General features: G+C 40.3%; 1 long non-coding RNA gene across 4 annotated transcripts in view; it reads right to left on the bottom strand.

Moving 5' to 3' along the window:
* Positions 1-27,720, bottom strand: part of LOC121078047 — a 176,608-nt gene that overhangs the window by 116,536 nt on the left and 32,352 nt on the right. For 3 of the 4 annotated variants that reach the window (XR_005824431.1, XR_005824433.1, XR_005824432.1), the window contains exon 4: positions 17,478-17,623. This is a non-coding gene — a long non-coding RNA (uncharacterized LOC121078047). Of the gene's footprint in view, positions 1-9,911; positions 10,970-17,477; positions 17,624-27,720 lie in introns of those variants that run through there. The other variant, XR_005824430.1, reaches the window with a different exon arrangement.

Raw genomic sequence — 27,720 nt, 5'->3', positions numbered from 1 at the left:
CTGGGCTGAAACTTCTTACTGACAGGTTTTCATGTAACAGCCAAACTCTTTATGCCTCTCTTTAGCAGTCTGAGCCAGAAAAAGGCTGGTGTCTGGAGATGACGGTACGTGTGACTAGCTCCATAAACCAGGCTCACCAATAAACCAGGCACGCAGATGCTTTCGCTAAAGCACAGTATGTTTTGCTGCTGTTTAGGGGGGCTGATGATCGGAAACCGGATGAATTTCCACAGCCAGCACTAGGCTGGACTCAATGATTCAGTTGTCCATCTGCCCATTCAAAGTGCAAGTGAAACACAAGATGTTTTTCAAAGAAACAGAGCGAAACAGGCTGCTGTTTGAGCGCGGCTTTAAAGGGCTCTCCTCTGAAAAGATCAAACAGAAGGGACTGGAGACCACCTTTATGCTACATCCCAAACATCTCCCTAGGTGAACAGTCTAGAACTGACTCCCCTGAAGCTCATCTCCACATTTCAAAGGGACAAGAATTGGACCCTAGTTTTCTCTATTTTTCTTTTAAGCCAGAGCATAAGAATAAAGCATGCCAGTTAAAAATAAAAAATTGCAAGAATGTTCTGCAGTTCATCTCAGTAATTCATCCCAAATGGTGGATGCGCCTAGGACAGCACGGATCCAGAAGCACTACAGAATGAGCCTTCCTCATGACAATGCCCCCTTGTCAGTGCGGGCTCCAACCAGGAACGGTGGTCTCCTCCCAAAAACTCTCGTCAGTGAACTGGTGTACACTTGAGACCGGAATGGGAAAAGTTGATCTAATTAAGTTTCCATTAATGGAACGTTAACCTCTTTGCTCATCAGAAAGAATGTGGATCGTGACTTTATAAATACATGTCTGTAATTATAATCATAATGCTTTATAAAGAAGAACAGCCATCCTGGCTGGAAATCAGCTGTAAATTTCCATGCAAACCTGTAATCTATATTAAGCGAATGTAAGTTTGGTACATGTTATCAAACAGTCAGATGTAAATTTGGGTAATGCACTCAAGTAGTCACTTACTAACAACAAATAGAATGTTAAAAAATAATTAAAAAAAAAAAAAGCTTTCCATGGGACTGAGCACAATTCCAGCTCATTAAATTCTCATTTTCTAATGCAATGTTTGTTCTCATTATTTATCTTTATTTCATAACAGAACACTTGTTCTCATGAAAACATAACCTTGTTCTCACACCCTTTCACTGTGCATGCCAAACTTGTTTCTAACATATTTAATTTTGCTGGTAATCCACTACAACTTGGAAAAAGCAGTTACTGAATGACATGAGGGAGCCATAAACTTTAGCATAGGATGATCTCAATGCCAACAAGTTATCTGTAGAATTTGTTACAAAGTTAGCTGAGCTTCTGACCATCTGAAAAACAACCACTGATGAAATTCTAACAGAAACAAACACATATTTACTGTTATCAGAAAATCTTCAATATTTTGACAGGGAAACAACCTCAGATTTATAAGCATTTTCCCACAGTGCAGACATTTTATAAAACGTAATAAGCAGGTAAAATCACATTTGTAGCTTAGAAGAGGTGTGTATATATATATATTTGTATTTTTCACAATTTATGCAAAATAGAACAGTTATTCTTTCATGAAACCACCAACAGAAAGAGGATGTGCTTAGGGAGAGGACTGGATGTGTGTGAAAGACTAGCTGATGATTTCCAAATCTCAGCTCTGCGTAGCAAACCCTGTGCTCTGTAAGTCCGAAGAGCACCATTTTCAACACTCCCAAGGTCAAAGGCTGGGAAGGGATCTCTGAGAACCTCAAGAGTTTTCACCAGTTTTCCCAGTGCTGTAGATTCTTCTCTTTCCAGTTTGACAATGAATTTAGATTCCTTTTCCTTATTTATGGATTTTAAACAAACAAAACTTCACCCACACAATATGCAATACCCATGAGATATAACTGAGGCCAGTGACTTAGATCAGCAAATCTAACCAATAAATTATCCTTGACCTCTCATACATTTAACAGAAAACAAAACCCAAAAAAACTTCCTGGGACGTTAATAGAGACATACTTTGCCATTTCAGAGTTGCTTCCAAATATAGTTTTAGACCACTCCACACCAAAAGGAAACGCAGCAATTGAGGTGCCTCAAGAATTATCTTCAGTGTACGTAAGTACACTTTAATGCTGATTTGCACAGTAGTGATGCAGAACAGCTGTGCAAACGGAGAACCATACATTATTGCTTCCACTCAGAAATAAAAGGGGGTCCGAGCCAAGCACTCATTGCCAAGTACCATTTTGATACTTGAACTCCTCGCCTTTCCCTTTTTCCTCCCTCTCTTCATTCGAATTTCATTTCCTTAAAATTTAGTATGTTTAAAATTCAAGTCTCATTCTTGTGTCTTAGCCCATTTCTAATCAATACCTGTTGTACTATTTTCATGTTTTCCATTTCACTGAGCAAAACAGAGCGCTGATCTGTCCATCTTCTGCAACAGATATGAAGCTAAAAAACAATATCTATTTATTCAATCACCTACAAAATGATGGGCATTGCACTCTGTTTTTCAGCTATCATCGAATTTCATTCTGGTTGGAACATTTTAATAACAAAAGATATTGAGAATCCCTACGATTGGTGAATATTCATTAATGCAAAATCACATAGCAATTCCTTATAATTATATGATGTGTCCAAAGCATTGACCATTGAAGGAAATTATAATTAAAGTTATTAAAATGAATTAGAAAAGGAGCCAGTAATTACATCACAGTTGCTGGAATGTAAAATTCCTCTGAAATTGAACAATACGGGTGGTTCTACCAGAAATGGGAAGGTTGGCAACATTTTTTACTTATGGCCATTCAAAAGTTAAGGTAACTTTTATGGTAAGACTTTCTCTTTAATAAAAATACTTGAATAAAATTCTATACCCAACAAAACGTTTCTAAGATATTTATCCTGCTGGGTTTTTTGTTTTGCTTTTTTTTTATTTATTTTTCTTCCTGCAAAACACATACGAGAATAGAATAGTTCGGTTGGAAGGGACCTACAAAGATCATCGATTCCAACTGCCTGAGCACTTCAGAGCTAACCAAAAGTTAAAGCATATTATTGAAGGCATTATCCAAATGCCTTTTGAACACTGGCAGGCATGGGGCATCAATCACCTCACCAGGAAGCTTGTTCCAGTGTTTTTTACACTCAGCTTCAAGTCTTTCTTTTACAAGAGAGACCACTGCTTAAACAGGTCTCGCAGAGCTCCATGGCAGGCAGTTCTGCTGCAAGGAAATCTAGCGGCAGCTCCCAGGCTTGAGAGCAACTAGAGGTAGATTTCTCTGCCTTGCTGAGAAAGCAAGCTAAAATTTGCTGGCTGTTAGCAAATAACTTCAGCCCACCAAGGCAGATCTCCCACTTGCTCCTCCACATCAGGCACTGTTTGCTCTCCCGAACGTTCTTCCAGAAATCATTTACATTTTTTAAATGAATCAGTTTAGTGGAAAGTTGAGTCCCATACACATGAAAAGAAAATTTTAATGACTACTTCTCTAAAAGTTGAGTGCATCCTCATTTGCATAGACAACCAACAAATTAATCCGAGTCATCAGAAAACTCAGTGCTCCACTATGAACCTTTGAAAAGGAAGATGTGTCCATGCAGAAGCTAGGTGGAATGTTTCATTTTCCTGGTTATAATGAAGTCAGTCTGTCATTTTTCAATGACATCCCAGAGATGGGTAGACCAAAAATGGTAGAATTCTTATAAAAACAGAAATTAACTATCTTTTAAGACTTCCAAGACATTAACTACCTGTAATTTAAACACAAAAACATGAAACACATTATGCTATAGGGCCACAAGAGACTAAATTATATCCTTATGAGTAACAAAATCACTTCAATGCTGTTCTTGTGACTACTAATGGACATATTGATTCACTGTCCATTGCTAAAACAGTAATGGAAAAAAATTCCTGTGCAGAAAAAAAGAAAACAGAAACTCCAAAAAAAATCCCTTTCTCAGCCATGAGTAAAGGAAAACTGTAAGTAATACAACTCCAATTAACCATGCTGCACAATGCTTAGGATTTGTGTTTAGCTCCTGTATGAATACAGTAGAAGATCTGGTCTGTACTGTGGTCAATTCAGAAGTTACAGAACCCAGTCCCTCGGGTTTTGTTTCCTAGTCTGACTGGTAATTGTGCAGGTAAAAGCAGTAAGATGGAGTCTGGGCTGATGAGGACCTGCAGGTCTGGACAGCTACAGAGAAGTCTGCAGAACAGGCTTATCTATTCTGTGCTCACATCCTTCTCTGTTCCTTATCTCTGATTTATCACCTCACTTGAGTTTTATTTTTTTCACTCAGATCTTCTCACCAGCCTCTCACAGAAGCGTATGTGCAGGTCCTTGTCTCCCAGGGCTTTCTGCTTCCTGGCGCCTTGCTCCCAAATGAATGCTGTCCTACTCTCCAGCATCCCTTCACCCAGAGCAAGACGGAAGCAAATCAGAGCTCCAGTACCTTGGAGGGATCAGACACAACCAATCTGTGCATGAGAGAGCTCCCAAGGAAGAGCCTAACTCTTACCATAACAGCCTTATAATCCTGCTGTCCGGGGAATGATTATGTGACACATAACCATTATTCCTGCTGCCATACCTAACAGCTGGCCAATGGCTCCTGAAAGCCTGGAAAAAAATGCTTAGGTTAACCACAGTCAGAAGGAACTTGCTGCAGTTGGGTTCATGTCCACGATGGCCTCTGGGAAGAGGCTCAGTGCTGATCGAACTGTGCTTGCTTTACTGGGATTTCTTCAGCAGGTCGAGCTGTCTTTTAAACTTGCTTACTTCAGGCTAGGTTTGAATATATTCCCAAGACTGACTCTTCCTTCCTAGCAATGATAGAATTTCAGAAAGAATATCGGGAAGGAAAGGCTGGCCTTGTGTTGGATAGATTACACGTGACATTTTATGTAGAAGGAAGAAATAAATTGTTCCTTTTGAAACGAGAAATCATCACCAGTTATCCAGGCAAGACTGCTATACTTCTGAGTTTACACACGCATGTTTACAGCTCTTCATCAGCAAATGTCTGACATAAGCCTGAAATGATGTCTGAAAGTACGCTCCCTTCTTCATTGTAACTGGTATCACACTACAGCAAATGAAAAAGCACTCAAACACTATAGGAAATTTGTTACCCTTCCCTGGAATATCAGATCAAGAAACAAAACATAGTGAAAAGGTTTCACAGCTTCTGGATGTTAAGTCCTTTGGAAGCAAAGCTGTCATTAGTTTAGAAAAGAAAAAAAAATAGATTGCTTTCATACCTCCTTACTGAAACTGAATTCTGACTGCTCTGTAGTGTACTCTGCTAAATGTCAGGCTGTGAAGAACAACTGATTGTAATGACAGCAAAATGCACACAGCAGACTTCAGAAAAACTTTTGCTGTGAATGCCATATGTTGCATCTCCACTGTTTTTGCTTTCAAGTCAGTACAGTATGTGTTTCAGTGCCAGATGACAGTGCCATTTCATCCCTGTTAAAGATGGATTTCCTATAGTCTGATATTGAAAGCAGTTTAGCTAACGGAATCAAATGATTTGTAGCATGCGTATTACAAACATTTCATTAGCATCCCTTCTTTCCTGGGAGGAGGGGTTCTATTAGCTATGTTATTGATTACCTTGAATTCTCATCTTTCAGAAAGTGATGTGTAACTCAATTAGTTTATGGAAAAGATCTTCAGTGAAACTCAGTGGATTCTATAGCTGTGGAAGCATTTTTGCTTGTACCAAGACTTGTCTGAGTGGTGCTATACTCTTCCCATAGACTAAGCACCCTAAGGCTGATGTAAAAATGGTCTAAAAATGCAGTCTTTCTAGTAGCATCTCATAATAAACTCTTTTGAGTCTACTAACCTATATAGTTCCTATTGGCCTAAACGGTTTCTTTTTTTGGAGAAGAAAGACAAGTTAGTGTCTACAAAAGACAAAAGCAAATACCCATTCATATGGTACTTCACCAATAAATCTTTTCTACTAGATTTTGTATTTCTCTAAAGAGCTTATTTAGGAAGTCTAGCACAGTCATAATATAGCTGGCTCAGAATACCAAATAATGTATCTTGATTAGTTTGAAAACCAAACTAATTCTTTCTGCGATGTTTTCTCCATTGAGTCCCATGACCTCATCCTGATATTCGAAATAATATATTTATTTTTGTATCCCCTGACCTGTGGGAAAATATTTCCACAGACGCAAGTTGAAACCATTTCAATGACTATACCTCACTTCAGCGACATGTTCCAACAGAATTTTGCACTGATCATTAAAACAAAGTAAAGACTCTAGCTATTTTCAGCTTTTCAAAGACCAAATACAAACTTCTATCTTAAGTCAACTGCAGCAGCAGATATACTGGTAGGGAAACAGCCAGTGAAACGGTGGATTAAAAGAAACCACTTGACTCTTCAGGTGACATCTTTATGTTCCCTGAATTATTTCTGGCAGCAAACTCTCTGATATCTTATTCGAGTTTGGGTAGAGAAAAGAACTGAGATTACTTTCTATTTCCTTGTCATGACCAGAAATGTTTCAAATACAACTAAGTTTTAAAAGGAGATTATTTTCTTTTTCATCTTGTTAGAGACAATGTATTTTGCACGTGGTAAACCTGCAAAGTTTCTCTCTCAGTGACATCTGCATTGAATCTGTTTTATCAAGCCAACAGATGATTTTCCTGTTCAGCTCTGTCAACAGCACAGTGATGTGAAAAAGAAAGTGATGTCCCCTATCATAAGCATTGAGCCCTCTCTCTGCCAAGGGGTGATGTTTCAGAGGCAGCAATCTGTAGAAACACATCAGCAGCAAAGCTTCCGTAGGTCCCTTGATGCCGCTGGGTCCAAGAAATAGCATTCAGGCAATGAACTTCCACAGAGGTCATGAGATATCTGTGGGTTTACAGGCCAAAGCCAGCTTCTCTTCCTACTCAACAAGGGTCAAGCAGATCCCAAAGGAAATGACTGACATGTGTTGCCTGGAGCTATTTACTTGTACTATTAATCCACCTCTGGTTGTATCCTTTCTCCCACATACCCTCCCAGTTTTATACAGAATTTTTATAGTATTTTAATCTCTAAGGATTTCATTCATTCAAATAAAGCCAGCCTGAAGGGATACGTCTCTGCTGGATAAGGAAGAAACATCCAGTAACTCTTAGCCACAAGCAAGAACAGAGTTAGGAGTTATTCTCTTCTTCCACTCAGATTCTTTTAAAAACCCAGCCACTGCTAGTCCCTAGGATTTCAATGATGCGCTTGTTGTTTTAGCCATAGCTCATAGCAAATACCAAGGGGAAAGACAGACGCTAAACAAAAGGTTCTAGCAAAGAAACGACAAATTAGTCAGAAAGAAAACTGGCTGCATTCCTTGACAGATGATCTCTGAAAACCAGCAAGCTTCCAGCAGCAAACCTGGCCTATCCACACTAGCTCAGGTCCACTGAAGCCAGGAAATCTCTCTGCCACCACCCGTAAACGTTACATTAGCCCCTAACCATCATCCCCATCATCTGTTATCCCAGAGAAGAATTTATCTACACAGTCCCTATGTAACTAGCTTTGTAAGATCTAAATCTGTAAAATGTAAAATGTTTTTGAATGCACACAGTGCTCTCAAATCAGAATATCAAAAGGGGACAAGACTTACCCTTCCTCATGAGACAGAATAACCACCCAGCCCCAAATCCAGCCTGACCCCAGCCAACACTACCACAGGTGGCAGGCTGTTAAGCAGCCAGGTGGAGTCAATTTGAGGAAAATCTTCCTTAATCCCTGATAGTAGGACTGCAGTGTAAGCCAGGAGTGTTTGTAGCCTTCCAAATTTCTGCTTTTTCCTTTTGTTGTTTGCTAGTATTTCTAATTCTCTTTCTGTTATACTCCATTTACAAACATTGGCTTAATTTTCATTCATGCTGCTTTTATGCATTTTGAAGATGTAAAAACCGCATGTGAAAACCACTCATAACAGCGCCTGCTTTCAGCCCTCTCCTTGGCTTCTTTTTAATGTATACAAGAGAAACCCACTTCTTGCTGTCACTCTCAGCCTCTTATTTTGGTTGCCAGTGGTGTGAGCACAGGACACGAGGATGTTTTCACATTCTTGAGAGCTTTGTTTTGCATCCTTTGACAAGGACGTTACTGTACCATTATGAAAAGCTTAACGTCTGCTCAGATGAAGTGCAGAGGCTTTCCTCACATCAGCTTCATAGTTTAGTCTCTAGGTTTGATCCTGGTCCTGACCCCAAGTCTTTCACAATAATTCCTAGTCCACTTTTGCTCAGTTTATCATATATACACTGAAAATTAAACTAATTTCAATTGCAAAGTCAGACTCTTAAAGGTTGCAAAATGGCACATTTATTGAAGCTGAAGCTAACTTTTTCTCTCATTGTTCATTCATTTTGAAAATTTAAGGAGACAAGGGTATATGCTAAAAATAAATTTAACTGCTGCCACATGATTATAATAGACTAATACCTGCTACTATGATAGCTGGAACTGCATATGTGATACAGATATATTAAAGGGAAAATTCAGCTCACCTCAACCTCCTTAATTCATTCTTTCTAGGACCCCCTACTTCAGGTGTGGAAAAATGGGAGGCTGGACATATAGCGGGTATATACTGCTGGGGAGAGTATCTAAATCATGCCCGGGCTTTCTCTGTCCTTTTAGTCCTCACTGCAATTTGTACTGCTGTTGACCTCTGGGGAGAGAGACCCAGGTCTGCGTCTAGTTTCAGTGTTTGTAGTTATCAGCCTGGCAATATTGTGCTGGAGAAGATAAGGGAGAGAAGGGAACTCATGGCTTTTTACTGTTAATAACACAGCCAAACCTGAACTGCCTAGGAAATGAAAAGATGCAAGGGCTTTTCATCCTGCTGAATGTCAAACCTCATCTGCAAACAATGGAGATGTTAGAAGAGCTTTTAAAAATAAAAGCAGTTTGCAAGAATGCTTCTATAATCAAGACTGTCAGACACCTAAGAGGCCAAGAGCATTGTGTAGCCCTGCCTCAGGAAGCTGGTCGGAGAGCTCTGGTTAGTAACTCCACAGTGAGGACAGGTCCCCCAACCTGCCCAGGAGGCACCAGGGGCGCATGTGAAGCCATGTACAGTGCAGGCCTCTCTGCTGTCAGGCGCGGGCCTGGTTATGTGCTAGAGGCAGCACTTTGGGCCCTCGGCAAAGAAGCCAGCACTGAAACACTTGTAGGATACCAAGAAGTATCCATGGATTACTCCCCGCTACAGGCTTGCCTTTAATGTAGAAACTGGAGTCCTCCAGGCAAAGGGCAGCCAGCTGGGCAGCATGGCTGTAGCAGGGGTCAGAGATCCAGCCCAGCTCAGACACTAGACAGGGGCTGAGTACAATCTGGGCACCTCTGGAAAAATATACCCTCTTCCACAAACAGCAGTCCTGCATCATCAATACACTGTCTGCCTCTAACATTGGCTCATATTTGTGTCAATTTCTAAGGGTCCCAAAATCTTGGAATCTTCTCCACTTTTCCCAATTACTGTCTTGGCATCAGCACAGGCTTTCAGTGTGCTGAAATTTTATTTATCATTCTTAACTGATCAAAGTGGCTACCAAATGTTATTATTCACAATTGGCTAAAATTCTGCACTGTATTCTCACTTGTAAAACAAGCCTTTAACTGCATTTGTGTCCTCCTGGCTCTATGTCATGGTGCTGAGAAAGAAGTTCCTATTCTAGGAAGAGGAAACTTGCAATGAACTTTAAGCTATCCTGACCACAAATTTATAGACGGTTCTTGCTCCATGCAACCACAAAACACTAAGTTTGTTTTTGTAAAATGTTCATTAAATTCTCATTAGATATAATCCAGAACTTCCGTACCTCTGTCAAGCTATCTGCTATAATTCTGCTGAAAAGTCAGCTAAGTATCAACCCACTATGCTCATTATCCAATCCATAAATGTCTGAATAAGAAGTGGAGGAGAATAGTGAATCAGAAACAGAGGTCTGTAGAAATAGCAGCACTCAAGCTGTGAGTTGCAGCAGCAGTCTTCTCATCAAATGTAAATCACCGCTGTGTTAAACCAACTTGATGTAGCCATGATTTGACTGAAATAATAGGACAGGAAACAGTAGTCATTACAGCACGGAATGGGTAAAACACACAAATGAAACAACGTCTGGAGAAGTTCAACCTCAGGGGGGTAATAAACTTCAACTAATTTCATTTAAAAGAGTTAGAAGCTTTCGGAAAGGAAGCAAGACACAGTTTATAAGTACAAGACCAGAGGGTTGAAATGACATGGTCTTTTTTTTTTTTTTTTTTTCTGGCACCACTTCTTAAATAAGCTCAGTTTCTGCCACCCTTTCCACATGAACTCAGAAAGCTGTCATTGCCTCACAGCCCCATATTCTGACAGCAGCACTCTTAGTTCTCCCAGTTCTGTGATGTGCTGAGCCTCTCAGATGATTTCATTCAAACTGCTTCTGATTTTGTCGGCTGCCCCTACGTCAGTGTGCCCACAGACTTGGACTGAGAGACCCAGAACTCCAGTTTTTCCTCAGCAGCTGTAGAATTTCGCACACCCTGATCCGGCCTAGACAGATGCAGGCAGGTCGCAGGAATGGGGGTTACTCAAAATGAGACAGAGGTGACACTTTCAGAGGATTGTGGCCTTCGGGGCACTGACTTACGCAGATAACAAGCTCTTCTCTGTCCAGATTGTCTGTACCAGAAGTGCTACATTTATATCCTAGAAGCCTGTGTCTCAGAAAGCTGAACGCTTTTGCAGGGCATCTCCTCCCAGCAATGTTGGCAAAGCTCTTGAAAATATTTCTCATTTTTGGCTGGCCTTTCTCAGCAGCTCCATGGGTCAATCAGCCGAAATCCCCAACTGGGTTCAAGTAGCATGCTTAGCAAAACCCTCTGAAATGTGGGAAGGTTCATAAACTGTTAAAACAAGCAAAAAAATACCCTGCATCCTATCTTTTGGATGAACACAAATGAAACAGACCATTTTGGAGATATCCAGTCTAGTATAAATTCTGTTTCTGTCAAATCAAGTAGGTCAACAGCATGCCTACAGATGACACAGCATGTTGTCCTTGCTTAAACCTCTATAAAACGTGGGACAGCTGGCATAAGGTTTAACAAAAATAAATATTATGACATGAAACGCTAACGTTGCTCCTTATCTAAGAACATTAATAATGGTTTGCACATATTCATCCAAGTCTAGGAGTCAGGAAATACGTGTGTATGTCTCTTAGAGGATGAAAGGTTAAACCGAGTAACAAAAACTTAGCAGGGATGATGGAACAGAGCGACAGGACAGGGAATGAACTTTCAGTATTCATTAACTACTGCACTACAAAATTAAATTGATTTTTGGAAAGCACCCTGAGATACAGAAAAAAAGCTACTATATATATGATGCAGTGTTAATGTTACATCTGAACATTTCTTGCAATTCTTTACGCTTATTATCATATCTGTTTTAACATAGAGTAATGCCATTTCCTTGATGTCCGTAAGAACAGGAGCACTGAGGAGCAATGATGTTTTATTTATACAGATGCTTTTTTTTTTTCCTTGTATCCTAACTAAAGAGTATTTCGAAGCCTTATTGAATTCATCAAATACAAAAGAAACACTACATCTGCTTACAGGTGGGCCCAAAGAGATGAACAACCCAGGTAACAAAGCCATTCTCTGATTAAGGATGCTTCCTATTTACGAAGCTGTAAAAAAGATGACTCTAGTCAGAACACGAGGTTTGTGCATAATAAAAATTAGACCATTGTGTTCTTTAGTTTTTTGTTTTTGTTTTTGTTTTTGTTTTGAGGCTTTTATTGGTAAGACCTTTACCTGCGATATTTAATAAACACTATTCCAGCTAGCCCACAGCACTCCCATATATGGCAAAACAGAATGAAGGAAAAAATCAGGCTTCAGTATGATATGAATAATAATTGTAAGTAAATAGCATTGTTACTTACTACCAGTTGATCAAAGACTCTGTCTTTTCAGATTATTAATTTTGTGAGGCTTACCATCATTCTACTATCTGAACTTGTTTTTTCTAGATAAGGCAATAAGAAAAGCAGCTAACATAACAACCACGCCTGTCTCCTTAAAATGCATTTTACCTGTATCAGTTATAGTATTTTTAGTGTGTGGAGAGATAACATAAGTGGAACAGTAAAAAATGCAGGTCAATTATTTATTTGAAGGTAATGTGCTCAACTCATTTCATATATGCAGGAGTGAAAACATTATTTTCAATAAATAGCCAAAATGCATTTACTGTAGAAAGCTATTTTCTTTTTAAGAGATACAAGTATACTAATAAGATCTGTTTTTTCCTACAAAGGCCTTTTCAGCTAACACACAAAAGATCAAAGATCTGTAAGAAGGTTTTGTGTCTTCTGAAATGAAGGTTGAGGTTTGATTTGTGGAAAATGTGGCTATATAAAAAAACAAATCCTCAAATAGGCATAATGACAACATCACAGCAAAAATGAAAATAGCTGGTAAAAAAATGTTGTGAAGTGAAACATCTTATTTCTTCTTTACTTATTACTTCTTTTTGCTCAGGATATTAAGCCATTAATTAATTTTCCATTTACTTACAGGGCCAACATGCTACCCAGAAAATTGGAGTTAGATTATGCAGTTAGAAAAGTCCTAAGGAATACAAAGAATATATTTTACGATGAGATCCCAAAACCCCAGGATTAAGGAGCAGGCAGTCTCTGGCATAAATTACTCTAAATACAGCTATATCTCAAAGCAAAATGAACACTAAAGAATCATACTCCTGTTTGTCAGAATGCCAGCAACTGAAGCCCCCTTTTGTCATTTTCAGAAGATCACTTCAGGTCAGATTGCTCTAAATCACCATCGCCACAGCTGTGGATCTCCATATCCACGCCAGCAGCAGCTAAGCCAACAGCTGCAGCCTTTCAGTGAAACGTTCACTCGCTCACCAGCCAGGGAAGAGCAGCAACTTGCAACTAGCTGAGAACTCCAGTGCTCAGCAGTCTCATCAGTCCAACTCTGAATAAATGCCAGCAAGGAGAATTTTACTGTAGTACTGTTAGCTTTTAGTCTATGTTCAGACATGGACCTGCCAAAAGAATAAAAGTTTCTGCTTTCTGCCCCTCATGCTTTCCCTCCATGCTCTCTACAATCCGGGGCCTTGCCTCACTTGCAGCCAGTGTTTCTTTTCTGGAAGGGACCATCTCATGATGGAGCTTTATCTCTCTGATACTGAGCAGGACTTCCACCCTGCTGCTTAACAATAAGTGAAGTTTTAGGAAAATCTGTATGTTCCCATGGGAAGTTTGGATTACAAAGAATTACAAGGAATTTGTAATGATTTCAGAGAATTTCTGGTGGAAATCTCTTTCCATGGAAAATTCTGATCGGCATCTCTGTAAAATGTTTGTTTACCAGAGACACAGTTTTAGGCATATGGAAACCTCTTGTGGTACAGCCCAGCAATAACAGTGAAAAAATAGCTATTATTGCCTATTTGTGAGTTACCTGCATTTCTTTTAATGGCAGTTTGCATTCACCACACAGCTGCTGTGAGCGAGACTTGCAGTTGGAGATGCATTATATATTCAGCAGCACTGAGATCACAGTGACGTGCAAAGCAAGGCGAGAGAATCACCCCTTCATCCATTCCAAAAATACTCCTCTTACAGCCAGCGAGAGCACGCGCTGCAGCCGATCCATCTTCCACCACAAAGACCCAAGTTACATTTCCAACTGCTCCATTTTTCCAAGACTGGAGGACGTCACAGAGACAGGTACCTCACTGAAGTTCTCAGTTGCTCGTTTATTTTTAAACGTTTACGTTATTTCTCTCTGTAATAGCCTCAGAGTCACACGAGAGACAAACAGGCACTCACCCTGTTAGTATGCGTAAAAGGCTCCACAGGCTTTGTGAAAGATTCACTCTAGCAGAAGCAGACACAGGAATCATGATTGTAAGTATAAACAGAAGGGAATCACACTTGCACTGAAGTGGGTCTGAGTATATATGTATGTGCATGTGCGAAGGGGGGAGAGCCTGGGTGTTCACTGAATTATATTTCTCCCCCCGCTAGTAATAGTATCCTACTGTTGTATTGCTTTTCAGCCAAGGATCTAAATGTATTTTACATAAAAGACAGGCAGCATCATTTCCTTGTGAAAGGATGAGAAACTGAGGCACTGGAAGAGAGCATGGCTTGTCTTTTATCCAGTTGTGGGCTCCCCGGTAAAAAAAGGACAGGGATCTCCTGGAAAGAGTCCAGCGGAGGGCCACAAAGATGATACGGGGCCTGGAACATCTTCCCTGTGAAGAAAGGCTGAGAGACCTGGGTCTGTTCAGGCTGGAGAAAAGAAGACTGAGAGGGGATCTCATCAATGTGTATAAATACCTGAGGTGTGGGAGACAGAGGGATTTGGCCAACCTCTTTTCAGTGGTTTGTGGGGACAGGACAAGGGGTAATGGCCACAAGATGGAGCCCAGGAAGTTCCGCACCAACATGCAAAAGAACTTCTTCACTCACAGTGAGGGTGACGGAGCACTGGGACAGGCTGCCCAGGGAGCTTGTGGAGTCTCCTTCTCTGGAGATATTCAAGGCCTGTCTGGATGCCTACCTGGGCAGCCTGCTCTAGGGAACCTGCTTTGGCAGGGGGGTTGGACCCGGTGATCTCTTGAGGTCCCTTCCAACCCCTACAATTCTGTCATTCTGTGATTCTGTAAACTCATTCAGCAATCCATTAGAAGAGCACAAACTACAACTGCTGTCTCCTCACGCTCCAGCCAGTGCCCTACCCAGCAGCAATGCTGCTTCTCTGCGCCAGACCCCAGAGGCGGGGTGTTGCAGAAATTGGTGTGGTGAGAAGAGACCGCAGCCCGAAAGCTGAGAACTGTGGTGCGAAATCTGTGACATTCTTCATGTCCATGACACTTCTGCCAGCTTGGTAGGGCCTTGCTCTTGCATATATACACAGGCAAACATAACACAGACAAAAATAACTCACGTGACAGGAACTTTTTTCTCCTGCGTCAGCTCTGGAGAAGTCCAGGATCTAACTCTGACTGCAGTTACTTCATGCTCACAGTCCAGAGTGAAAGATGTTGCATTGAGGCAGTCTGATTTCAGCCTTGTAAATACATCTGTCCCTGAATATATTTCAATACATTTGTGGTAGTATCAACACTCTGAGGTGGTAGGACTGGAAAAAAGACAGGCACAAGGATGGGATGCAGACTGCAGTATTATTCTGAATATTCAGAATGAAGGTAAAAGCAACAAGTGAAATGCAACCTTTCATCCAACGTATATTCCAAAAACTCTTGCAGGGATCCACAGAATTAACCTTGTCTCAGCTCTTTAGCAGTTTCACTGCCATAGTGTGCTTGTTTAGTTTGTGATGGAAATAGTGTCTTTCAGTTATCATTATTCATTACTTTAGCTTCTCCTACAGTTTTATTTGTCCTCCTAAAACTCTGCATTGAGTTTGGTTGGGATATAAATAAAGATCTCTTGGGATTCTGGATCTTGCTTTCTGAACAAAAATTTCAGTGACTCATTCTCATACATATTTTCTTCCATTATCTTCATCACGGGCGAATGTTCATTCTCATTCCAGAAGGTCAGAAGGAAAGAAGCTGCGACCAGCTCCTGTCAGAAGTAGGTCAGAACACTCTTTCCTTACATGTCCTTAAACAAAGGTGAGTTATTTTGTAACCAGAGACTCTTGGAGTAGTTTCTGGTTACAACTAAATCTCCTGAAGCCGTGGAGTTGTGGGGAGATTCCTGTCCAAAAAAAGGCAAGTTGCTGATCAGAAGAGCGGTGCCACACTGACTGACAAGTCTAATGACTTCATTTGGCATCTCTAACTTGTAAGCTAGTCGACGCCTTATTGTTTTTTGTAACGGATATGTATGGCTCTGGCGTCAAGAACTGTCATTCCTAATTACTACAAATATTAGTCTGAGTAATAGACTTGGAAAAGGACAAAGTCTGCAGAAGCACTGCCTGGTGGGGACACAAATTATCTGACATACACCCTGTATATCAGTGCATCAACAGATTATTTCTAAAGGATAATTTCCTATCTACTTGAAACAGGCATTTTGTATAACTATAAAACTCCATGGCTGGACATCACTGGCAAAATCTCAAAACATGAATTTCTGAGGATGCTATCAAGTGCCTAGTCCTTTTTCATACTTTTCAATGTACAGTAGACATTGGTGCATTCAGCTTTTCTAAAATATTCCCATTATATGTCCCTTCACATACTTCTGACAGATTCATTCAGTTTCATTCACAAAGCTCTCAGATACTTCTCTAATCTTTCCCCAGACACAAAGTCAGCCATACCTCTCCTCCATCATTTAGTTCTTTACACCAAACACTGGCCAGATAATCAGAAGTCTGGTGGTTGTGACTGGTTGTAGATCATGCACTGCCCAGTGCTGGTGAGGGACAACTTGTAGGATAATCTTGAGAAAACTCTCTGAAAGTGAAACTTTTCCTGATGGGTCAAAACTGTTGCCCTCAGCTCACTTTTCTTTCTGACTCAGTGACTTCAGACAACTTCACAAATATCACTTGCAATGAGTGTCTAAAAATGCAAATTTCATCAAAACCCAACTTTTTATCTCAGTTGAGCAATAGCTTGAAGCTGCTGCATTTTGCAGAATCACACTGCTTTGCTTTTGGTAAATCAATCCAAGAATAGATATTCATGCGGTTATAGTCCTTTTCTGGAAAAGGACTTTATCTCGTATGCCTGGTGTTACAGCTCTCATTGTTTATGTAACAAAATGACGAATCAATAGTTGTGTTTACATTTAATAAATTATTGATAGCTCTCTGAAGAATCTAAGGCAGAGTGCTACTGAACTATGCAATCTCTTCTCCGTACCAGCTCTGCACTGCTGCCAGGAAACTTCAGGTTGCAGTCAAGGTGCTGGTTACAGACTGTAAAGTTCTTAATGGCTTGAATTCCATCAGCTTTCCTTCTCTATCTTGCAGCATTTAGCACTGCGATAATTCAGCAAGCTTTCCCAATGCTGAAACTTCAGAGGGTCTGGTATTTAGGGTCAGGCTGTCCCCAGGAGCAAGCCTTCCTGCCTGGTGGCATTAGCAGGAGTTGGCCATTGGAGCATTGTTTGTGCTTCTTGATCAGATTTTTTCTCCTGTTGGAGGGTATTTCTTGTTCCTGGCTTTTGCTAGTTACTGATGTTAAAAAAGATTATAAAGCATAAAGTCCGTGTAATGGTGAACGCTTCTAACTCCAGATTATGTTACCAGGTTAGGGCAGTGCATCAGTGGGCACAACATACCTGTGCAATCTGTAACAGTCAGACTCCTTAGGCATTGCAAAAGTATTTAAACAACCAAAGTGATACCTGAAAAGGAGCCTTGTACTTTTTTTTCCTACCTCTTCTTTGCAATATAGAGAGGGGTGAGGTGATTTCCTTGGCTTGAACCCAGCTCCACAATGATTCCCAAACCATCTGCCCTCTCCTGCGTTGCGTTGCCGTAGGACACGTGTGGATAAGCAGCAGCCAGATGTGGCGTGTCCCTCTGTGAAACCACAGGAATATGAAAGCAACAGAGATCATTTTAGTTCTCCGAAATAAAGCTGTTCTCATTGTTCTCTGACTCTACTGTCAACAATGAGACAACACACACTGCAGTTCACTGTTGTATTTAATGCACACTTAATTAGAATTAAATAGCATTAGGTCTTTCACATTGGCTTTAATATTAGACATAATTGTTCCAAATCTTGACAGGAAAAAGACTAAGAAAAGATGTTTCCTTTCACCTAATTTTTCTCTGGAGAATTGAAGAGTTGTTACAGATTTTTAAGACGTCTCTCAAGAACAAAATGTGGAAAAAGTAGCAGGTCCATGAATATTTAACATTTATTCAAAAAAGAGCCCATTGTTCATTTTAGCCAAAAATACCAGCTAAATCCTCTCTAATTCTTTTCTTTGAAGTTCTCACAGTCCCATGTATGTGTTCTAGCTCCCAAGTACTTGACAGTCACTGATGCACTGGCTAATACTGATAAATGCATTTATATCTCCTCTTATATCAAAGGATGGAGTAGCACATTCTTCTTTTATATACTGAGTTGGGTGAAACCACTACTGCTTATTTATAACTATTATGAGATGTTTATATGCATTCAAAATACTATCATGAAGGAAGAAGAGAATCTGTAACACTTGAATACCTGGCTATCATGCTGAGCCTTAGTAAAGTACCATGGTACAAGTACATTTACATTTACTTACTAAAGTACCATGGTAAAGTACATTTAAAGAATAAACGAATGGCTCAATTCCAATAAAGACACCCTGGAGTACACCTAATTACAGATTTCTGAAAAACAATACATGAAATTAGATGATAAATTGGCATCAGTTTATTTGAATGTAGATCTAGGGGCCATATTTTAAGACCTGTATTACTGCACACATAAAACTTAGTCACTGCCCTTCCTAGGCATTTCTATCAAGGCAAAACATCCAAGTGGGTTAGTATATCGCCATAGCAAGATGAATTTCAGACTTTATCGGCAGTAAGTCCACATCCACTTACTGGCAATAAGATATTTATGATGTAATTGCAAATTCTCAATGCCATAAAGATGTTATAAGTACTGCGTATATCATGATCAGAACTTAATGAAAAGGAGATGAGAAATAAGATTTATTTTAAAAAAAAAAAAAGAAAAGAAATAACTGACCTTTCACAAAGATCTCCCAAGCTGTAAAATTCAAGTTTAGATTTCAAATGCCCCAGTACTTTGGGACCCAAGTTGCTACGACCTGCTAGAGGCAGAATAAACCATCTGGATATTTAAAAACAAAGGAAGGGCTATCAGCAGGTTCAGAAGTAGTCCCGGCTCTCCTGCACAGTCCCAGAGGGAGGTTTTCAGAAGTTCCTAAGGGCCAATAAGGTGTTCTGGTGCTAAACAGCAAAGATTGAAAATACCAGGCCAGCACAAATTCCCACTCAGTGCAACTGCATCGTTGAGCCAGCAAAGTATTTTTGAATAATCTCTTTCTCTGTGACATTTCTGCTCTGCTAAAGAAGTTACTAAACACTCATCACCTAATTTTTAGAATGAATAAATGTTTCAGAGCAAGGCACAGAAATGAGACTGATTACTTATGACATAATCTGCCAGTGTGAGATAATTCTAGCCAGCCTGAATTTACCTTCAAGTTTATTTCTTGAGGCATGGAGATTTATAACTTGGCTGTCATCTTAGTTAGTTTATCAGTGATTGTTTCATTAGCCACATGAATGTCTAATCTGCTTCTAATCTTGCACAGCTCTTGGCACAAAGTTATTTTATGAGAGTGAGTAACGTGAGTTATGTGTTGTGTTAAAAAATGTTTTCCTTTTTTTCAGCATTTAATTTTTGTCCTTTTAATGTCACATTAAATATTTTAGATGAAGACTGGTTTATTTATTGTAAGTGAATATATCTAGCAATGTTCCTTTTGTTTAAAAAAAAAAGACTGCAGTCTTTATTAATTTTAATTTTTATGATATAGAACAGACTATAATATGGATATGGAAACCAAACGTTCATTTCATTGTAATTCTATTCTAAAGGATTCAAATAATGAGATAGTTTAAATGTACAGGAAAGGAAAGGATTCCTTTGGGAAAGCCTGGCATTCCTCTTCAGCCTCACTAGCACAATTCGACCACTTTACCTTGGCAGTGCAGGCCAGCATCCAAAGAGATGGGTGTGTAATTTTGCAATTTTTGCATATAGCCACTTGTAATTCATAATGAAACATTATTTATCTCCGTAACTCGGTCATTCTTGCTGAGGTTGGCAGCAAGGTGTGGAAGAAGACTGGTCCAGGCAGGCATGGACAGCCCGGCCTCACTGCACTCATATACCTCAGCCACACGTTGGCCAGCCCTGGTCAACGAGCCACAGAGCTGTCTGCCAGAGGCCAGGTTAAAAAGACTTTCTGGGAGAAATAGAGACCGAGTGCAGCTCGGTCAGCCCCCGCAGAACATGGAGAAACTCACAGAAGCACAGAATCACTGAAAGGATTGGGTTGGAAGGGACCTTAAAGACCATCTAGTTCCACCCCCCTGTCATGGCAGGGACACTGCCCACCACACCAGGTTGCCCCAAACCCCATCCAACCTGGCCTTGAGCACTGCCAGGGATGGGGCAGCCACAGCTTCTCTGGGCAGCCTGGGCCAGGGCCTTACCATCCTCTGAGGGAAGAATGTATTCCATATATCTGACCTAAATCCACCCTTTTTTAGTTTAAAGCCATTAATCAGATTAAAGTTCTCAAAGATTGCACGTCAGATTTCACTAAGGCTTAGGACTAATCTCTAGCTGGGGTCAGGAAGAAAGCCTCTTTCCTTGGGGCTGTTCAGAACAGCATCACAAGGGATTTATCTTTTGTTTCGGACAGCCTCTGTGCAGGTTATCATTGCAGAAGGGATACAAGCCAGCCGAGACCAACCACCGCACTTTCACTACAGGTCTGTCTTCTTACACCCACCAAAGGCAGACTCATTCACTTTGTAATAACTTTGTAATTCTGCTGTGTTTCATTTCAAGTGTGAGTCCTTCAAACGGCCCGAGCTGTTCAGCTCCTTGGATGCCAGGTGATGCCTGGCAGGAGCTGCCAATTGACCAAGAGTCAGGGCTTCTTGCAGGCAACTGAGCCTTGCCAAACTGTAGTATATAATGTTCAGCCTGCTGGAGCTTAAATCCATTCTTAGCTAACAAATCGATAGGGTTATAAAATAATCTAAACATCGTTTAAAAGCTCATAGCCAGGACTGAGCGAAAATCTGACTATTAAGAAAGGATGAAAGATAAAAAGAGAAGAAAATTAAATAGGACTTCTGATCAGCCAAAGCATCAGTCATTATTAGAAATTCTTTACAGGCAGCACTTTAACCTGCATTGCCAATTACCCAGGATTCGCCACTACAAGTCCATGGCCTTAAACAAAGCTGTTTAGTTTCTGTAAAGTTTGATACTTGTGAAAACAGCTCCTAATGATGAAGCTAACGCCCAACATCCACTGACTAAAATTCCTAGATTATCTCAATAGTAAGATAAGGGGAATAAGCTGCTAAATAGTGGAGTCTCGTGGAATTAGAGATGAATTCCTGAACCTAACATACATTTTCCTTCCACCCCTTTTAATTTCAAGGTATGGTTAACAAGGGCTATCAACTATCTTTCGGGGTGCAGATTGGTTTCCCTGCAAGGCATACATATTGCAAGCACCAATTAAGGGAACACAAGAGTACTGTCTGAAAAATTGCCTCTTCTCCTCCTGCATTTATGGATTTAATTCATGTTGTTCTGGTCAGACACACTGCAGTGTGATAGCAATTAAGTGATCAAATTTTTAGATAGAGAAGAAACCAAACAAGACACGGTACAATCAGAGTAGCAGCACATATGCTGCAGGGGCAGTTCCATCTCGTCAGCTCACTGAGCACAAGACATTTTTGCAAGCACCTCTGCATTGATATTCTATGACATATTTTCACTATTTTGCATCCAAAAAAAAAAAGGGGGGTACAACACCATAGTGCTGCACACATCAAACACAGCTTCATTGCTTTTTCTTATTCTAGTAAGGATATCCTATACTTTATATCAGTAATTTAGTAAGGTTTGATTTTTATTTGGTTGGTTCTTTTTACTGCATTACAGTTTGTCAATTAATACTATCTTCCAATAGCTCTGTGATCTCCCCATAGTTTACAATGAGATCCTAGCCAGCAGAACTTCCTGGAAAAAGTCAAAGGAGACTCAATAAAATGAAATTCTCTTTCACCACAAAAATTTCTTTTGATGCTCCCAGAAATGTGCTGTTGCTCAATTCTACTCAATGTCAGTAGGTGGAAATACTTAAGAAAATACCTGCAATTTATAGAAGAACCAAATAAGTGATCGTTCCTGTAGAAATATTTTGATTTTTGTGTGTGTGTGAAAATAGAGGCAGTTATAGGACAGAACCATGTGTTTTGTTTCACTGATAGTCCCACTGCAACCACAAGCAGAAAAGAAGTTGTCTGCACAAATTGATAAGAGGGTCATAAATAAGGAAATTCTATTCTCTGTGCCAGCTTCCCAGCAGACCATGAAGAAAAGTCCAGACTTCACAAGTTCTCACTTTCTTCTTCATACTCTGGTGATATTTCTCTGTAGTCACTTTTCCAGCAGTTTCAGTCCTCTCCTGGGAAGATGCTTGCAATATTACCTCAGAGCAGGGCAAAGCAGTGCGGGTGTTTTTGAAGGTCAGCAACCCCTACGACCTAGTTCAAGCAGCTGGAAGGAGCCTGTTTATGGTGCTACTGGCCGAGTGCTGCTTTGTTTTTGTAGCAGGAGAGTGGAGGCCACAGCTGCTACTGGAGCAGCAGGAAGAAGATAGATACTCTCTTCCGAGTACCGGTGCTCTGCCCTCTCCTTTCTCCCCAGCTCTAGGGAACAGAAGGCAGGTGCTAAAAGAAAGCAAGTGGTCAAGAAAGCATGTGATCAAAACATGGAGATAAACTGAAAAAAATGCATAGTTTAGATACATCATGAAAGAAAAGGCAGAAGAGACTCAGCTGTAGCACCTCATTACTCTTGTTTCCTCGTGTTTTGGGGAGGACGAAACAGCTTGCAGACATCTGTGCTGACTGGATACTATGGTGATATTATGTTGGGATACACAGAGAAAGAAAAAGGGATCCTGGAGCTCGCTGAGATTAACAGATCCTCCCTGACTTTGCTCTTTGTGGGCCTGCTTAGCACAGTGCTTGGTTTTAACCTGAAAGGCAGGTAAGACAGAGCAGAAGACACAAATCAGTATCTGTCTGTCTAAAGCTACTCCCTGCAGTGCACATGCGGGCTGCATAGGAGGGGAACCTGGGCACCAAACTGGCCCTACAATTTCTGATAAAGTACAGTTTGCATTGAAAGAGCAGCATCCTCCAAACTGTCTCAGAGATGACCTGTAACACTTGGTTTGTCTTCAGAGAGGATGCAATTTGCAGTACTGTGAATTCCCCATTGGCATGTCTTTGTTGCGATTTTTGAAATTCTATTGCTCTGTGACATTTTTGTAAAGACTGACAGCATTAAGTGGGCCAATCAACTTCTCAAGCATTTTTAAGCTGAAAACTACACAGCGACAAGCATTTATTCCTCCTGTTGCTGGAGAGAGAGGCTGTGTTTATTTCTCTCTCTTGAAGACAGGGACGTATTTTTTTTCCAGGCTTCCAAATACTCACTTTTAACCAGACCTAAAGACATAGTCCCTTACCCTCTGCCCACAAAGGTTCAATTGGCATCATCCTCATGAAGCTTGTTTCTGACATAGGGCCTATATCCGTAATTGGTAATGTTGGTGGTCTTCAGCACAGCTCTAGCAGCAATGCACAACTGAAGGAATGTGAGAGAAAATAAGCTTTAATGTGGGAAATGTGTCCACAAAACCTAAAACTGGAAGAGGAATTAAGAGCCACTGACAATATAAAAAGCATAGTATTTTAGTTAACTGACTACATTTTAATTAGAAAATACTCTTTAGGGTTTTTTACATAAAAATGACAAGCATTGAATCATAGCAGGGAAAAAAAAGATCATTTAAAATTGCAAATGTTGGCAATTTCCTTTTAGTGAGCTCAAGTTAATAAACTTAGCTTTTAATAAAATCCTATGATACATTTTTCTGACTCTGCAAATGCAAAGGACCAGAAGTTTTTAAGTAACATTACTGGACAACTGAAAAGTTAGCATTTTAAATGCACGATTTTCTCCTTTTATCAGGGAAATTGATCCTTTCCTGAGGTTTGGGGTGTGTGCACATACAAATGAAACTAGCTTCTGTTTAGCCATGAAATGCAAGGAACTATATAATGTGCATTTCCAATGCCAGTGGAAATTTTGCACTACTCTGACTAAGCCAAAGAGCCTTATGACAGACAAAGATCTGCTAATCCACAGTAATAGAAAGGAAAGAAAGAAATCTTGTGGATCTCACTGTCTGTGGATTTTAAGGGCAGTCCAGGGGTCCTGACAGAAAGAAAGAAGACTTCAGAAGGAGCCCTTGTGCCAAAAGACTAGTAACATTTTGCAACACCTGCAATTAATACAGCAAGGAAACAAGTAAGTGTAACTAACAGTGGAGTTATTTAATGAAAACAGTCAAGAGGTTCACATTTCTATCAGCATATTTTTAATAACCAACATCATCTACAAAAAAGCTGTACTATGTAGCAAATAATCTAGTGCCAATTAGCCAGACCAAATGCATCTGACACAAGTCTAAATGCACACCCAAAACGAAAAAAAAACAAAAACACAAAAAACCTCCCCCAAACCCACCATGCCCTCACTCCACTTCTCGGGAATTGTTTAATATCAGAGACAGTGGCAAGGAAGTGTGATATTTCTACAGCTGCATACAACGCCCTCCTCACTGCTTCTTGTTTGTCATACCTCTTTGACGGGAGGAAGGTATTCTGATTTGTGCTGGTATGGCAAGAACATTTGTATCAAATATGATAGCATATTCATGATACTACTCAAGTCAGAGTGAAAATATTTTTGACACTATAGCCTTGTTTTCTTCAATCACAGGTTTCTAATTAAATCAAAGAACTAAGATAAATTATATGAAACTCTATGTAGATACACTCTCATAAATTCTCTTTTGGCCCATATGGCTACTTCCCAAGCACAATTAAGAGCAGGCTGCATTGTTATTCACTGCTGTTGCAAAGTGTTCTGGAAGTGCTTCAGCTGTGTTTTTGAACTCAGATCAAAATGCCAATACACACTTTTAACAACACTTTATAAAAGAAGAATAAAAAGAACATAGCTTATTAGAAAACTGAGCTATGACAATAGTATCATTTTACTGACACAACAAACTACATTTTAGAAGTTAAGCATATCTCAGATTTTGAACTAGCCTGAGAACATATGAAGACGTTCTCCGTGTTTCTTCAAATATGTTCTGTATCCAGCTTTTTGCTGCTTCAGCAAGCTTTCAGCAGAAGTACATTAAACAGCTAAAGGGCATTCTGTCTTGGTGTATATCATTATTGAAATAATATTGAGTAGAATCTCCAGGTTATTAAATTTACTTTTTCATTGAAAATTATGAATCATCTGAATGAAAGCAACTCTGCAATGAATATAATCTACTTTTTTCTGATCAGATGTTTTTGAACACACTAGCTTGAAGTGCTACCTTGAACCTGGCAGAAAAAGTAGACTGTTCTTCATGGTACCTTTTCTGTTATCCATCCAAAGGCAGCTAACTGGTTAATGTTCACGTCTGGGTTTCGGTACATGATGTTGTGTTATAGCACCTGTCACTAAAGATCTCAAAGCAATTTGCAAACGTTAATCAGCTGAGCCTCACGACTATTCAGCCAGTATGTTATTACACACGCTGGTAAACAGAGATGTGAAAGCATGGCAGACTTCTCACTAGGGTCATAAGAGATAAGCAGTATCTTTGTCTTCCACTTTGTCTCCTAGAAAAAGAATTTTTGTTGTTGTTGATTCATCTAGGGAAGCACAGAAAGCTGCACTAGTAAGGGAAGCGAACTGGCCCCAGTACTCCTGCCAGCAAAAGACACAGCACAAAGAAATGTGCGTGATAGTCCAGGCACTACCAGTCAGAATCCCCATTCCCTTCCATCTCCCTTTCCTGCCACAGCCATTGGCACGGTGTCCTGGTCCTTGCCAGCAAGCTGGAACCAGCTGGCTCCTGTAAGGCACTGTTGAAAGACCACTGAAATACCTGGCTCCCCGGGGCTACAAAATCCCAACATGGTGTGGCCAAAGCCAGAGAGGAGCCACAGGCCACTTCGTTATGCTTGGTAGGCTAGGTATTTCTCATGCTGCCAGCTAAAAATCTGGAGTAAACCCGTGTACTCCCTTGCTGATCTTTTCTTCTCCAACCCCCTCATTTTGCAGCCATAGCATCTTCTTACATGCCAAAGGCTGAAACATTGCTATGCCTGGAGAAATCAAAACGCTTCCTTTCAAACACACTGCTTACACACTTGGCCTGCACCTAATCTGTATTCAGAGGTAGCATTAGTACCTGTGCAGACTGAATGAAACCAGCTTTAACCAAGTTTGTAGAAGTACCACAAGCAGGAGGGTGCAGGCTGGGAGACCCCAGGGAGATGCTGAGGCTGCTGCTGCCCAAGAGCGGTGCCACCAGCTGCGTCCCCACCTTCCCAAGGGAGCGGGCCCTAGCCTGAGGAATTCCCGCTTTGAACAGACAAGGCAGAGCAGCAAAATCAGCAATCACAAACAAAACTGAGAGAGGTTAGGTGGAGTCCAAAGAGAATGGGTAAGTAAGTGCGAATGACACGTCCCAAATCAAGGGCTGCTAACTGCGTTCATTAGCAGTGAAAGCTCTGTCTTGGAGAGAGCAGAGACAGAAAGCTGAGGCTAAGCTCATAAATCGAGTGTTTGTTCCTTTTCCCTTCGGTGACTCCGTGACATGTTATCATGTCATTCTTGTAAATGTTTCAAAGAAAATTTTTTGAGTGATGGTGCTTTGCTATAGTCACTGCTGTTGGGAAGGGCTATACAAACATCTGCCACACACTCCTCAAATAAAATTCAGCCAGAGCTTTTGTTTATATGGTTTGTCCTTTAAAACCGGCACTCAGCTGCAACTTTCGACCATAGCTGCCTTATTAAGAATGAACTTTTTATTTTAAACACAGTACATTTTGTAACAGGAAAATCAATATACAGTAACCCAGAGCACTTCAGACAACAGCTGTAGGATATAACCTGATGTCAGAAAGTTGAGAACAGCATTTTGGCAGATGTGTGTTCAGTTAACCTTCCACTTTTTGTTTTCAGTGGTACCAGGCTATAAAGATCTGATATTTCTCCTTACCTGGTGACCAAAAGCTACACAAAATGGAGAAACCACCAGTGCTACAAGATAAATCACTTGTTAGTGATCATTTTCTTTATAGGGTACTGTAGGTATTTCCAGAGCTACAACAGCTTAACAACAGGCCCTGTCTCCGCGATCTCATAGCCCTTGCAAAGATATAAGAAGACCCATTAGCGTATCAAGTACGTTGAAAAACTCCTAAACACTTTTCACTGCCTTCCCTTTAGCTGTGGGTAAGGATGCTCAGCTCTTTTCAGGGTTGGGATTCACAATCCACCTGTGCTTGCAAAAGTTATCGAGCTGGAAAAGAGATGAAGCCACAGATGTGGCTGGTATACACAAATATAGAACAAACATAAAGACCTTACTACAGATTTGGGTTCTGATCATCCATTAATGGAAAGCTTACCACTAGAAACAAACTACTCCATGTACCTTTCTATGTCATTGTTAAATACTGAATCTAGGAATAAAATAGGGATTTTTGGAACCTACATGTTTCTCCCTAGAAAGTGGGAGATGATTAGTCACGCCATCTCTAACATGGCATGTGATTCACTTTGATTACAAAATAAACCCAAAGACATTTATTTGGTGAGTGAAAGGCAAAGGGTGCTAGATCATTTCGTACCGAATTTTTTTCACCATAACCCTCTGAGTGTATTTTCCTCAGATAATGAAACTTTTTTTTTTTTTTTTTTTTAAAAAGAAGGCTTCCAATCCAGATTTCTA

This window comes from Cygnus olor, chromosome 14, assembly GCF_009769625.2.
Source record: "Cygnus olor isolate bCygOlo1 chromosome 14, bCygOlo1.pri.v2, whole genome shotgun sequence".
Taxonomy (NCBI): domain Eukaryota; kingdom Metazoa; phylum Chordata; class Aves; order Anseriformes; family Anatidae; genus Cygnus; species Cygnus olor.
Note: the sequence above shows the minus strand (reverse complement) of the source record. Positions and strands in the feature narration are given on the sequence as shown.